At 41.0% G+C, this 14,121-nt stretch overlaps 1 long non-coding RNA gene across 1 annotated transcript in view; it reads left to right on the forward strand.

The window, feature by feature from the left end:
- Positions 1-13,854, forward strand: part of LOC123378178 — a 33,689-nt gene extending 19,835 nt beyond the window's left edge. Inside the window, exon 3 of the long non-coding RNA XR_006582495.1 lies at positions 13,496-13,854. This is a non-coding gene — a long non-coding RNA (uncharacterized LOC123378178). The remainder of the gene's footprint in view (positions 1-13,495) is intronic.
- Positions 13,855-14,121: the final 267 nt, after the last annotated feature.

Raw genomic sequence — 14,121 nt, forward strand, 5'->3', positions numbered from 1 at the left:
AGGGTGAGGCTGCTTGGGGTTTGGCTGACGCTGTGCGTGTGTTTTTAAATAATGGCAGTGTGCCCAGAGCTTTTGGATGGGCACCTCTTTGTTGTTGTAGAAATCCAAAGAAATAAATAGCAAATAAATAACTATAACATGTAATCTCCGGTTGTTACTTCTGTTCATGGCTGATTAATCTTTATGTATGAACTTTATTCCATAACTATGGTAATTCACAATCCATTCAAGCAAATCTGTAATGGCAGTCCTTGGGTATGAATCAATAAGTTGTTTAAGCAGTGAGTGTGCCAACAGATATGCATCTCCACATATTAGAGGCACTCTGCCTTGCTTACACAACCTTTCTGACATAGCTGGAAGCCTCTAATGCTTCTGGAACTGACACAACTAAGAAAAACTGAGGGTGGGCTTCCTGAAGTCAGTGCTCAAATTGTGGGCAAGCGTATTTAGCTGGTGATCATAGACCCCCCCCACTTACCACTGCTGATGGTGGTGAGTGCTAGTAGATGGAGGAGGGGGGAGAAAGAGGTGCAGCAATTGAGAGAGTTGGATCATACCATTGGTTTGTTTCCCTAGTCTGGATACTGCTTTGAACTGCATGCCTAAACACATCTGCATCCACCACATTGCTCAAAATAGGAATTAATGAGTGTACAGTACTCCCTGAATATTAGGGCTTCAATGAAAAGTGAAAAAGAAAAAACGTGACAAAGTAAAGAATAACTCAACAGAGGGATAAATCCTACCTAAATCAGGTAGCCAGGAGTATCATTTGCTATGGGGCAAGGGGAATAGTGCCCCCAACTTTGGTTTCCCCCCCCCAACTTTTCATAGGTTAACATTCTCTTCTACTTATTTGTGGTTCCCCCCTCCCTCGTCTTTGCAGGATTATAATATAATGTTCCCTATGTTTACACTTTGACCTCTGCCCCAATTTTTAAAAAAAACACACCCTGCATGTAGCCCTGGTCATTTCAGTGAGGCTACTTCCAGGAATACAGCAAGACAGATCTGGCCCAGGCATCTGAGAGGGGTGCATTTTTCAACTTTCCATTTCCTCTTTCTTTGAACAGTTTTCAAGTCTCTGAGCTTGGGCAGAGAAATTAGACTAGTTAATTTTGCTGTTAACAGTTATTTAAATTTTCACTGTCTGCCTTTATACATAAGACCCCAAGGAATGGGTTGCAAACATGAAAGAAGAATGGGGGGTGGTTCTTTTGTGTGGGGGGGGTGTTAAACCCTGTTTCCATTGGAATTACCTTCTTTCTTCCCATGCTCAATAAATACATAAATTTGAAAATAAAACCCCACAGCCCTCCTCCTCCACCCTTCTCCTGGACGTAAGTTCTGTGGTAGTTTTATTTTTACAAAGCTTAAATGTTAAGCCAGGTGTGACCTGACAGTCTCCTTATATTTTACCAGTGTTTAGGATGAAACCAAAGGCCTGATCCTCCAAACCTGTGCACATTTACTCATGAGTGTAAGTGTCTGCAGAATCAGTGTAGCGACTGGAATGATGCTGCTTTTCTAGAAATTATCGCTAAGATCTAACCCTAGCAATGGTATCGTAACTTCTCCACTTCAAAAGAGAAAATGCAGAGGGGAAAGTACTGCAAAGATGAACAGACTGTGATTGTGCAGGGTGCTGCCCCACTTTTGAGGGTAATGCTGATCTCATGGAAATAAAACCTTTACAACACTGATCATCAAACAGTCTTTTTTATTCACATATTTAAAAATGTGAGCGACAAATTCTACCCCAGGGATGCTCGTGCAGTTTGGCTTGATGGCTAGAGCATGGGAATGAAAATGGGGAAACCTGGGTTCTAATCCTGACTCTGCTATTGGCTTGCTTGGGTCATCGCCTTGTTTCTCAGGTTTGTCTTCTGTAAATTGGGGATAACTAGATGGACAAAGTCACAATTTACATCAATGCAGTTTACTCCTATTTCCTGGTTTTTCAGCCTGGAGGTTGTGAACAGATGCCAGGCACTGTGGCCATCATGACTTACCAGATATAATGGGTGGGACCACAACCATGGATCTGAACACCCCCATGCACTGGGCAATTCACATTTGAATTTGGATTTTAGCTTTTCATGTAGACAGAAAAGATGGTCTAGCGGATAGAACACTGGACTGGGCTTGAGACCCGGGTTCAGGTGCTAGCTCAGCCACACCTTGGGCAAATCACTTAATCTACCCTATATCTCAATTCCCCATCAGTGAAATAGGGGCAGCACTTCCCTACTTCACAAGGGTGTTGTGAGGAAAAAATCCTTTAATGGTTGCAAGGTGTTTAATGCTACAGTGATGAGAGCCCTATAAGTACTTAATAATCATGTTTATTACTGTAATGCTAGAGGCCAACCAAGATTGGGCCCCATTGTGGCAGGCACTGTACAAATATATACGGATGTGTCACATATTTGTATAATGAGAGTAAACAATCAGTGACCTCTTCTTCCCCAGCACACGTACATACACACCTCCCCCTGGTCTGCAGACTGGAGTTTCAGCTCATTTCTTGGTAGTTAATTTTTATGGCCCAGTTAATTTTTATTCTTGAAAATAGGGTTTCGCAATAGAAACACCAACAGACCTGTGATCTAGTGCTAGTAAGCTCACACTATTCCACTGCAGGAAGGTTGCCAATGCAAACCTTTCTGCCTATTAAAGTCTCTCCTGGCATTTTATTGTTGGCATAACTTCAGATTGAACAGAAAATCCTCCAGTAGGTGGAGGACTCCCTTGCTTGTTTGCTTCCGTTTCTGGTGTGGCTTTTTCATTAGCGGGCTGTCAAAGCCTAACCTTAATACCTCTGTTTACCAGTGGAGACAGGAAATCACAAGGATCAAAGTCTGAATGACTGTACTGAAAAGGGGAGGGGAGAAAAATCTTAGTCTGCACGGTGTCTTTAACTGGATGTATGCAGTATTTCATGATTAACCATGTCGGAGGCCATTAGATACCAGATGAATGTAGTGATGATCGCCACCACTCAGAAGTGCATTAGGTGCAGAAGTGCAGAAAGAGCTAGGCATAGTCCCTGCTCCAAAGAGCAGACTGTCTAAAATTAGACATGATGCACCAACTGAGGGTAACAAACAATACAGATGTGGGGTGAGGAAGGAGGAGTGTCGAAGTCATAAGATCACATGATTATTGATTGTGGTATGAGCAAAGCCTAATGGCTCCATTAAGGTTAACTTTCCTTTTAATAGCAAGTTAATTCACTCCATGTCCAAGTGGGCTATAGTTAGAGAGAGAGTTCTTCAGTGCTGTCTGAAGAGGACACAGATTTCTCTGGAGGGTTTCCAGCCTAATATGCATGATGCAAAAGCTTTATTACTGACTGATCAGGAATCCCCATGCATGTCCTATACTGGAATAAAATACTTACCGTATTTATTTTATGACGTTATCCTTACCTGTGACTGCTTGGGGCTGGCAAAGCTCGATCTGGGGGAAATTTTGAATTTAAATAACATCTAGAACGTAGGGTCCAATTCTCCCAATGGGAGCAAGCCTGAGCCTCGGTTTAGAGGATGCGGTTCCCCTGAAATCAGGGCAGCTGCATATACCTGCACCAGGACTGAATTCAGCCCATAGACTTTACTACATATTTTCCCTACCTCCATGAGGGTGTTGTGAGGATAAAAAGATTAAAGATCTGAGGTGCTCAATGCTAGGATGATGGAGGCCATACAGGTACCTGAGTACTTTTAGGAGTACAATAAAACAGGTGTTACTTGCCAACCAGCTAACCCTTAGAAGTCAGAGGAGTCAGAGAATATAGAGCTTGGGTCATTATAGGCTTTCTCTATTATTTAGGTCCTTTGGGGTTAGCAAAATTGGGAATACCAGGATTGTCAGCCACCAGCTGCCACCAATGTTCTAAGCACTGTGTTGGTTAGTCTTGCTCTCCACAGGATTAGATGGCATCAGCTGCAATTAGAGGAGCACTAGCCCCTCAAAGGGTGTATTTTTATTAATATGTGAGCTATGGGCTTGTCTGATGCAGATTTACACTGATTTAATTTAAGGTGGGATTTATTTTTTTTAAACAGACTAAGTTGGACTGGTTCAAAAGACACTCCCTTATTTTGGTTTAAACCAGGCTTATTTAAGTTTGACATAAATTGACTAGGAACAGCTTTAATCTAAACTGAAATAAGTGTCTACAGAGGGCTTTAAATAAACTGGCTTATTTAAACTGGTGCAAGTATGTGTGTAGACAAAGCCTAAATCCATGTATTGATAGCACATTAGATTGAGTTACTGTAGGTTATGTCCTATAGGGTATTCTCCATAATGTTCAGATACATATTTTTAAAATACTATATGAAGCTTGAGATGCAGTAAATTTGGGTGAACGCTAAACAGTAGTACCTGTAGCTGAGGATGGAGGCTAAAACTGAAGCCGAGTCCTCTGTCTATAGTGTGGCTGCTCTCCAATTCACTGCCTATTCTGTGCAGTGTTATGGTTAATAAGGCCACTGCCTTGGAAGCCTGCCTGTTTTTAAAATAGCTGCAGCTTTTATTTCTTATATTCTGGAAACTGAGAAAAGCCCGCAGCATTCTGATCCCTAGATACTGTGTGGTGGGTGCCCTGTAAAATGTATACTGTAGACAGATACTATAGTATGCCACTATATTTTCACTCCTTAGAATTCTGTTAATTCCTAAACTGAGATTTGCCAGCTGTACTTGTTTTTAATGTATATATAGTATTGTGTGTATATATATATATATATATAGTCTATTTATTTGTGCATGTTGTATCTATATTACTGTATGACATACAGCACAATCCATGCGTAGTAGATGTGATGACTACTAAGTGGAAACACAAACATTCCCTGTTCCAAACACATTCAACACCCATGAGCATTTGGGTACTTTATTAGTGCTCTGAAAAGGAAAAAGAGGGCTCATGGTGGAGAGTGGTCAAGGGCCAAGAGATGACAGGTATTGCACCCACAGAAGTCTTAAAATAGGTGTTCAGAGACCCCAAAAGCTGTGGTAGCTTTCCCTGAAGTTAAACAAATATCCCAAACTCTTCTAGTTATAAGTTCAGTTGTAGATGTCCAGCTCCAGGGCTTGATTGCAAAATAATCAATCAATCAATTAAAGAGAACACAAACAAAATCGTTGTGCAAGACCTTGAGCAAGGCTCTGATTTTTTTAACATGTATTCTTGCTCACACCAATCCTCTACTCCCACACGCAAACAGGCAGAGGCACAAACACACACCCACACACCCGCCTACGCGCACAGCCATGCACTCACCCACACACACGGCTGTCACGTTTGTTCCACTTCTTGCATGAAGCAGCCCTGAAGGTGAGAAATGACTGAATATCAGGAGCACACATGTATCAGATATAACTGTGTGCAGAGTATAGATAGTATTTGTCTTTATAGCTGTCATCAGTTGAACACTTACAGAAATATTGGAATAAACAGGAATATTTTAACTTCACTTTGACTACTTAAGGATACCCCATTAAAAACCAACAGTAATAGGAATGAAAAGGGAAATTGGGCAATTTCTAGATGCTTTTACAATGCATTTATATTCCAGTAAAATACTGAAAAGAGTTTAAGATCTGCACTGAGGAAATTTTCACTCTCAAGCTCTGATTATTCCACTAGATTCTTATAATTCTATTGAAAAGCTGAAGAAGGATCATTCTGCTTTTTGACAGAAGGTTGTGCCTCATTCTCAGTGCTATGGAGATGCATCCAATGCTCTGAAAATATTTGAGGTAGGTTTTGTACTGCCACAGAAAATCTTTTTATTTTTTTTATCCCTTAATATGCAGATCCTGCATAAACTACTACATAAGCGACTGAGTGCTTTCAAAGCTGTAGATTTCAAAGGATCTTTTCGAACTCCTACTGGAAGTAGTGGAAAGACTCCCACTGGTTTAACTGGAAGTTGGATTGAGCCCAATTATATTCTTCAGGCAAGCAAACCATACAACTCCTTTTGATTTTATTAGGTCTGCCTAATGGGATCAGGCCCAATGAATGTGAGATAAAGGTAACCTAACAGAAAATGCAGCCTGTAGTAATTTTCCATTCCCATCCCCACTCTCCGTCCTCCCAAACAAGTAAGAAAATAGGAAGATGGGACTGATGGTTACAAAAATATGTACTTTTCTCAACAGAATATCTAGTGCCGCGTTATCCTCACCATGATCATGAACTGAAAACTTATCGTGATAACTACTCCTCTAATCTGTCTTAGAGGATACTAACGTGACTATCCAAGTAGCATCTAGATGCCAATGTAATCCTTGCCTCTGTTTTTCAGTGTAAAGATTGATCACTACAAAGATAGTCAGCAATGGAATGAGTTTCTGTAGATTAACCAAAGGCAAATTATATGATGGAAATTCATGTCTCACTACTACAAGATGTTTAAAATAATAATCAGCCCACTCCACCCAGACAGAATCTTTGCCATGACGCACCGTGAAGTTCCCTACCGTGCAGAAACAACCTTGCTTTTTAAGGGCTAGTGTCTCTGCAGCTAACAATATTGCCCCTTTCGCGTGCTGGGAATAAGACTTAAAATAAGCGATGTGAGATCAAACGTAACACTTTTTGAACTGGTGGCATTGTTTAAACAAACAGCCACCTCCCAAAGGCTCTCTACTCTTGTACATTTGTGCTCAGCTTGGTAGTAGGAGAGAAATGTACATCATTTCTCCCTGCTCGCTGAGATCTTTCAGCTGTTGCCAAACTTGATGATGACCCTATTACGCAAATGGGAATAAAAAGCTGATTGAGCCACAGCACCTAGGAAGCTTGAAACCCCGCAGCAGGATTCTGCTTTCAGTTACAGTTGGGGTGACCAGATGTCCCAATTTTTATAGGGACAGTCCCGATATTCGGGGCTTTATCTTATATAGGCGCCTGTTACCTTCCACCTTCTGTCCCGATTATTCACACTGGCTATCTGGTCACCCTAGTTACAGTAGTAAAAGTCCACTAAATAAAAAGGAGTTATTCTAGTTTTAAACATGTGTAACTGAAAGGAGAATTTGGCCCTGTTTGTCCCTTCTCCACTGAAGCACAGAATCTCAGACCTGACCTTGCTTGCAGAGAAACCAGTGGGAGTTTTGCCATTGCCTTTGGTGATGCCAGGAGCAGGCCCTAGCATTGTAAGGCTTTCAAGTCTCTATTTTTTGAGGTAGTGGTTGTTATTACTGGTTCTCATCATATTTCGTATCCTCGGCATGACTCACAATAATCTTGTGATAACCCCGGCTGGCTCCTTTTTATTTTTAAATTCTAAGATGCTTCCACACAGTGTACAAATAGAAATTCCCCACACACTTGGTACTTGACAACACTAGGTTCAAACTCACCGTGAAAGGTATTTTAAAACATACACTTAATTGTTCGGAACCATACATGTGCATATAAGTTGAGCACCAAAGCATTCATAGCTTATGGAAGCACCCACGACATGTTAGATACCTTCCAAACATTCAAGAAGAGTGCTCTCTGAGCAAGATGTTGATAGTTTAAAAAAAAAAAAGGCAAGTACAGGTTATGGGAAGGAACACAGCAAAATTGGATCTTGTGATACACATCACCTATATTTGCATCTGGATGAAGACAGAGGTATTTCATAGAATACTGAATCATGAACATGTTGCAACCCATGAGCTCTGTCAGAAAGGTGGCTCAACAAATGATCCACATCTGTGGACAGATCATAGACACAATCAGAATATTGCATATGCAGCTATGGATATCCCTGTTCGTGGGTAACGCTGCACATCCCAAACCCTATCATGAATGGCATTCAATGGATTATCCAAATGAGGACAGGTGGTAAGAAGTGACAGAAATCTGTCAGAGGATAGCAGGAAGGATGGTCTTGTTGTGGGGCAGACCTAGGTGCCAGGGTTATAGGCTGAGTGCTACCACATACTTCCTCGGCAACTGTGGGTAAGTTCCATAGGGCCTGATCCTGAGGTGGTAAGTGCCCTGGATGGCCATTGACTTATACCCATTTAAGTCAATAGCAATTAAATAGCTTGTTACCTCATTGAAGTGTGCTTTTAATCATATGGTGCTTCCATTTCCATGTCTGCAAAATGAGGACGATAATACTTAGGATGTTAAGAAGCTGTATATTAACAATTATAACACACTTGGGGATTCTTTGATGGAAAGTGTCTATAAGCATTATTATGATTTTTATTTCTGAAGGATGATAATATCCCTGGCATATTTCCCTGTGGTTTCTAGAGCATGAATAGTACTTCTAACTGGAAGTAATTGCTCTTATTTTGGCTATATCAGCTATTCGTTTATGGCAAAGGTTACCAGGAATTTTCTGATCTTACGTGCCTGCGTACCGTAGTGTGGTCACCCAAGCAGCTCTCAATTTCAAGTCAAATGCATGCAAAACACCACACATGTAGGCTCTAGTCTACTGGGTTTAGATCAGAGACAGATCAGATGACTCATAGAAATACATGGAAATAGATCAAAGAAGCAGCACAAGAGTGTTTGCGTTAGGCAGGGAGTGGGGTTTTTGACAACCATTCTGAGCATGAGTCAGAGTGTAGGCTTGCGTGGGCGGACGTGTGGGTGGGTGCATCTGTGGGTGTCGGAGTGAGACAGACGCAGATAGATGGCTACAATTAAGTAGTTAGTGAAATGACTGTAATAGTAAAATGAATTTAAAGGCACAGATTTCGAATGGAACACTTTAAAATAGCTCCATTTAGACAGATCTGAAGACAGTAGACATTTCCTACTTGAAATTCTACTTAAGGGTGTCAGTTACCAGTTGTTATACACGAGGTTGCTCCATGTGCTTCTTACTTAAAACTGGCTAGAAATAACTTAAACTAAACTCTACCTTAAGGTGCCTGCCAAAGAGGGGCACTGCTTAGCAATGAGACAAGATCCCTTTGAGACCTCCACACATGTATGCATGGAAGCACACACACACACACTGGCTGTTTCTGGGTAAAGAAAGCCAAGAAGTAGGGAAGAGAGACGTGCAAAGCAACAAGGATAAGGAGCCAAAGATATGGGAACAGATCCTACTTCCGTTGGAGTCAATTGCAAAACTCCCATTCACTTACATGGGACCAGGGTCATGGCTGTAGTTCATAGACATCTATCGGACTAAGATTTTCCTATAGCATTCATCACCCGACTATCTAAGCACTGGAACTGGATCTCTTTCTTGCTGAAATCAATAGGACTTTTTCCACTGACTTCCATGAGAACAGGACTCAACCCATAATTAGTTGACTCAGAATGGATCTCCCTGTTTAAAGTACCTGGAGTATACTTGCTATTAGTCACAGTTAATGCCAATAGAGTTGACTCCTTTGCTGTTTGTCCTTCGCTGCTTCAGTAATGGTGGTATCATTTGAATTGTACCTTTATAGCTTGTGCTGGACACCAGGTCCATTGACTAGATCCTCAAAAGTCACACCACAGCTTATTACCATAAGAGCCCTGCTGACTTGTAAGGCTTCCCTAACAAGAGTCCATGTGAAAAGCACTGCCTAGGTTTAAATTGCTAAGCTTTCTGTGCGTTGATTGGGGTGATCAGTCCCAGAAGGGGTTGAAGTTCTCCTGTGTTATCCTGGGTTCAAGGGATGGAGAGAGATAGAGGGTCACTCGCGCTTGCGTCTCCTTTTCATCTTCTTGTTGCATGATACTTTCCATAGTCAAGTTCCTCTAATGGCATCTTTGGGAAGTGTAGAGACACTTTAGTTAGCGATTTCTAAAAATAGTAGCAACTTCATACTTGGCTAAACAGAGTTTTCTGGTCCTCCGGATAATTTCATAAAACTAGCTGATCTAGTAAGCACTGAACAAAATGGGAATGTTGTGACTATAAACCTGCCCAACCAGCCAGCCTCCCTGCAAGACGTATGCAGGAGATAGATAGTATTAGATTCCTGCTTTGGATTGACATCACCTTTTCTCTTTGACAAAGACATTCATAACAACTATAGGCCAAATGTTGACTTCAGATATGCAGGAGCAACTCCAACTAACCTCAGTATGACTTGAGCATGCAAATTTGAAGGCACAATTTACTCCTTCCGCCCCTGTCCTCTTCATAAGAAGGCTGGTCTCGCATGAAGTGCCCTGCTCATTCTGGTTTCATCACTGTAGTTGCATACGATCTTACCGACTGCACTTTGCTTAATTTTGTTTAAATGTAGCAGTGGAGCAGATGTAATTGGTAACATCACATTTATTTTATTCTATTTAAATTCGTGTTTAGTGATTTGGGGAGGAAAATTGTATCCCTAATGGTCCATTCTGAAAATTGCTCAGGTGAAGGGGAAGAAACTTTCTGCTGAAGTCCTCATTTTTATCCCAATGTCTGTCTTATCTGATTTTTTTTGTAATGATTCAAAATTATATTTTCTATGCATCTGATGTGCTAGGGTTCTTCCTGATCATCCGCTGTTGGAATGAGGTAGTTTCTGCCCATGGCTCTGTGTCAATGGTAGCAAAGTGCATGGCATCAAACTAGCTCCTAGGGTCAAAGATCTGTGGATAAATATTTTAGGCAACCAAAGAACCAAATCAATAACATCCTGTCAAATTTTAACAAGTGGTTCCAGCAGAGTCCCCCTCCTTTCCCAGTTCATAATACCTACTGTTGAACACAGGAAAGTGTGCTGGAAGAGGGGAATGGTGAGATTTTGGGGAATCCTATTCATTCTCCCCCATCCCCCCACATTATCCCTAATTCAGAGATTATAAAGACAGCAGGAGCCACTGTGATTATCTCATTTGAAGCGAAGGCAACACCATGTGGCAAACAAAAATTCCCTTAAGTTCACTTGCTGGACGTATGGTTTTCATACTTTTGTTCTTGAAAAATACTCTGAAGAGTTCTGATACACATGCTCAACACCAAGCTGTGCTATTTTCAAATGGGGGTGGGGTGGGTAAGGACCTTGGAGAGAGATCTGTGGTTATCATGCCTCTGAAAATTATTTTTAAAATATCTGACACTTGGTAAATTCCAATTGTAAAAAGAAAATAATTGTTCTTCAGTAGTAATGTTTTAAGCACCAGGATGAATTGTCAGGCTCCAGAGAGGGAGTGAGCTCCTCCAGGCAAGACAATCAACTCAGCCTTCCCTTCAATTTGCTGTTGGAATTTTAACAAAGGGCTTCCATTAATTCCTTCCAGCATGTCACTTGGCAAAATATCCCCCAGGCCCAGCTTGTCCTGCTCAGATTGGTGCACCTGGATCTTTTCCTGCTTTTCAGCAGGAGGATAGTCTGTGAAGGGAAGGGATTTTCTATGGAGTATTTTTCTTAGAGAAGTTCCATGCAAAAAGGGGAGATTTGGATTATTCCAGATGTGGATTAACAAACACAGCACACTTCTTTGCAAACGAGAAAGGTGTTGATTTTGAAAATATCTTGAAGCAGCATGTATGTGACTTTTTAAAAAAATTAGTTGTACAACATGCAAGTGCTTCTCCAATATACTACACTGTACACACTTAATTGCAACAAATGTGCTATACTGCCCTCTACTGAAGAAGATCAGAACTGCTCAAGTGTATCATAGGCACAAGTGACATACTGCTGGGAGCTAATGAAGCTTATCCTTTAGTGCAAATGAAAGCAAACCTGTCGTTTTTTGATCAGGAGCATGTGACTTCTATCCTTGTTGTTTCCATGAAGGTCTGTGGGAGCGTCTGGTTTTTATTTCTGCTATATGCTTTGGAGAAATCTTGGTGTATACAGTTATTGCTCCCTGATTATAATTCAAAATTAAAAAAAAAAGACATTAAGTTGACAAGATTTTTAGATGCATGTTCACATTTCATCCCTGTTTCTCTTTTGGATATGATTACAGTGTATTGGAGCTCAAAATTTAATTTACTATTTTTGATTGTCGTGCAGTCGGATATGCTCTTCTCCCCAACTCTCAGACCTGTAATTTAGCTACTGCTCTTCCATGACACTTGGCTCCATTTTAATTATAATGATTGCTCAATCTGGAAATCTATTTACAGTGCCATGAAGGCTGTGTGTTTCCCGCCCTTTTTTCCTCAAATTATTTCTCTGTGGAAAGTTCTGTGTGTAGGGCTTTGGCAAAATTGAAATCCAGTCATCTCTCAAGGCTGTTAATAGCAGTAAATTCTCATGGCAGGCCTTGAATTGTTCTTGAAAGGTGTTCGGGATTTGTAGCTCCCCTCACTGTGGCATCTGCTGTAGTGTTTTACTCAAGCAAAGGATATATCTTCATTGCAGAGTTTACCCAGATCTGGGCACCCAGATTAGCCAAACCCCGGTGTGACCTTCCACGCTGCTAGACAACACTCAAGTCACACCCACGTAGACACGCCCACACTGGCACTGCAGTAACTCAGGTTAGGCACTAGGAGGGGGCTGTCCCATGGTTCTAAGCAATGCACTAGATAAAACGGCATGGAAACCCAACCTGCAGGGGAGAGTGGGAAGGCATTGGAGGACTATCAGCACCTGAGTTCTGTAAACCAGGCTACAGCCTGCACACTGCTAAGTAGATAGGTAGGAGCTCATGTTAAAGTGAAACCTCTAACCTCTACTCCCTGTGGGGTAAACAAGCCTAGTTTCAAAGCACACAGAATGTTCGATAAAACATTTTTCTCTGTGAACAGTAGGGGAGTTAGGGCTGAAACCCAGGCAAAAAGCTGGGGTAACTCTGCAGTGAAGGCATACCCAAGATTTCCATAGATCAGTACCTGAGTAAGGACCACATGATGTAACCCCAGGTTTTTAATGACTAGAATATTCTGGTTTCTATCTTTGTATAAAATCAGCATTATTTTTATTGTTTTTCTAATTGAAGAAAGTGTATTTCTAAAAGATTTAAAAGATGAAATTGCTGCTGTATGACTCCCCCTCCAACAGTCACTGGAATGAAGTCTCGCTAATTTGCTCCTCTACGGTGATACTCAGTCATAACCACCCACGTCCATTTGCTCTCAGCCAGTCCTACTCACAGCCCTCGCCCTGCTTGGTCACACTGAGTCATCCCCCTTCCTGAGTACCTTTACACACTGCTATTTGCCGCTCTGCTGCTGCTCACTTTTTAAAAGGACTCTTGTGGTGTATTTCAGAATTAAAAAAAATATTTTTTGCATTGTTTCTGTTAATCACACTGGATGTTTGAAAGGTACAGTCTTTTTTCTAGCTGACTATTGTTCCCCTCCCACTGGCCTTTGAATGCCCTGGGCTCCTTGTAACCATGATAAATCCAAGCCTTAGCAGGGTCAACTCATCTTTCCAAGGGAGATGGTTGTTTACTGTTCTTCTAGTGGTGTTTATTGAACTAAAGCTTTCAGGGCAAGCACTTTTGACTAAATGTTCAACAGTGCAGGGATGTCAATCAGTTGGGTATCAATCCCCACCCTAGAGGTGGCTGCATTTGAACATTGCATGGCCTGTATGTAGTTCAAATGCTTTTATCTTTCAGGATGAAAGGCATTAATTACTCTTGAACAAAATTGTAATTGTGCATCACTTCCTGTCACTGGATGGAATCAGAACTGCTCATCTGTCTCCTAGAACCCCATTCTGCTAACAACTCATGGAAATTTGAGAGAGGCCTGTGCTTCTGGAGCAGGAGGAAATGAGTTTGTTTTTCTGTGATCGTATAATTATGAATTGCCACCACATGTAACTTACTGATAGCCAAGACGTTCCGAGGTAGTCCCTGATATGTTGGAATTAGAGCTGTAGTTTGGAAAATTTTCATTGAAACAGTTTTCCACTGGAAAATTCTGTTTTGACCAAGCTTGATGTTTTTGTGAAATCATGTTGATTCTGATTAAATTTCTGGGGAGAGGACATTTTGAAATAAAAAAAAATTGTTTCCAGTTTTGAAAAAAAAGTTCATTTTGGATTGCCTTCAGAATTTCAAAATGTTGTTTCAAATTTGATTTTATGTCATTTTAATTGTTGTATTATTTTTACAATATTTCATGACTTGTACCACTACTATTGACACATTATCTTATGCACTACTGGTGATGTCATAATATGATATTAATAGTTGATATATTTCATTTATTTTGTTTTTAAAATCATTAAGGGCATCGG

The sequence above is a fragment of the Mauremys mutica genome, chromosome 10 (genome assembly GCF_020497125.1).
Source record: "Mauremys mutica isolate MM-2020 ecotype Southern chromosome 10, ASM2049712v1, whole genome shotgun sequence".
Classification (NCBI taxonomy): Eukaryota; Metazoa; Chordata; order Testudines; family Geoemydidae; genus Mauremys; species Mauremys mutica.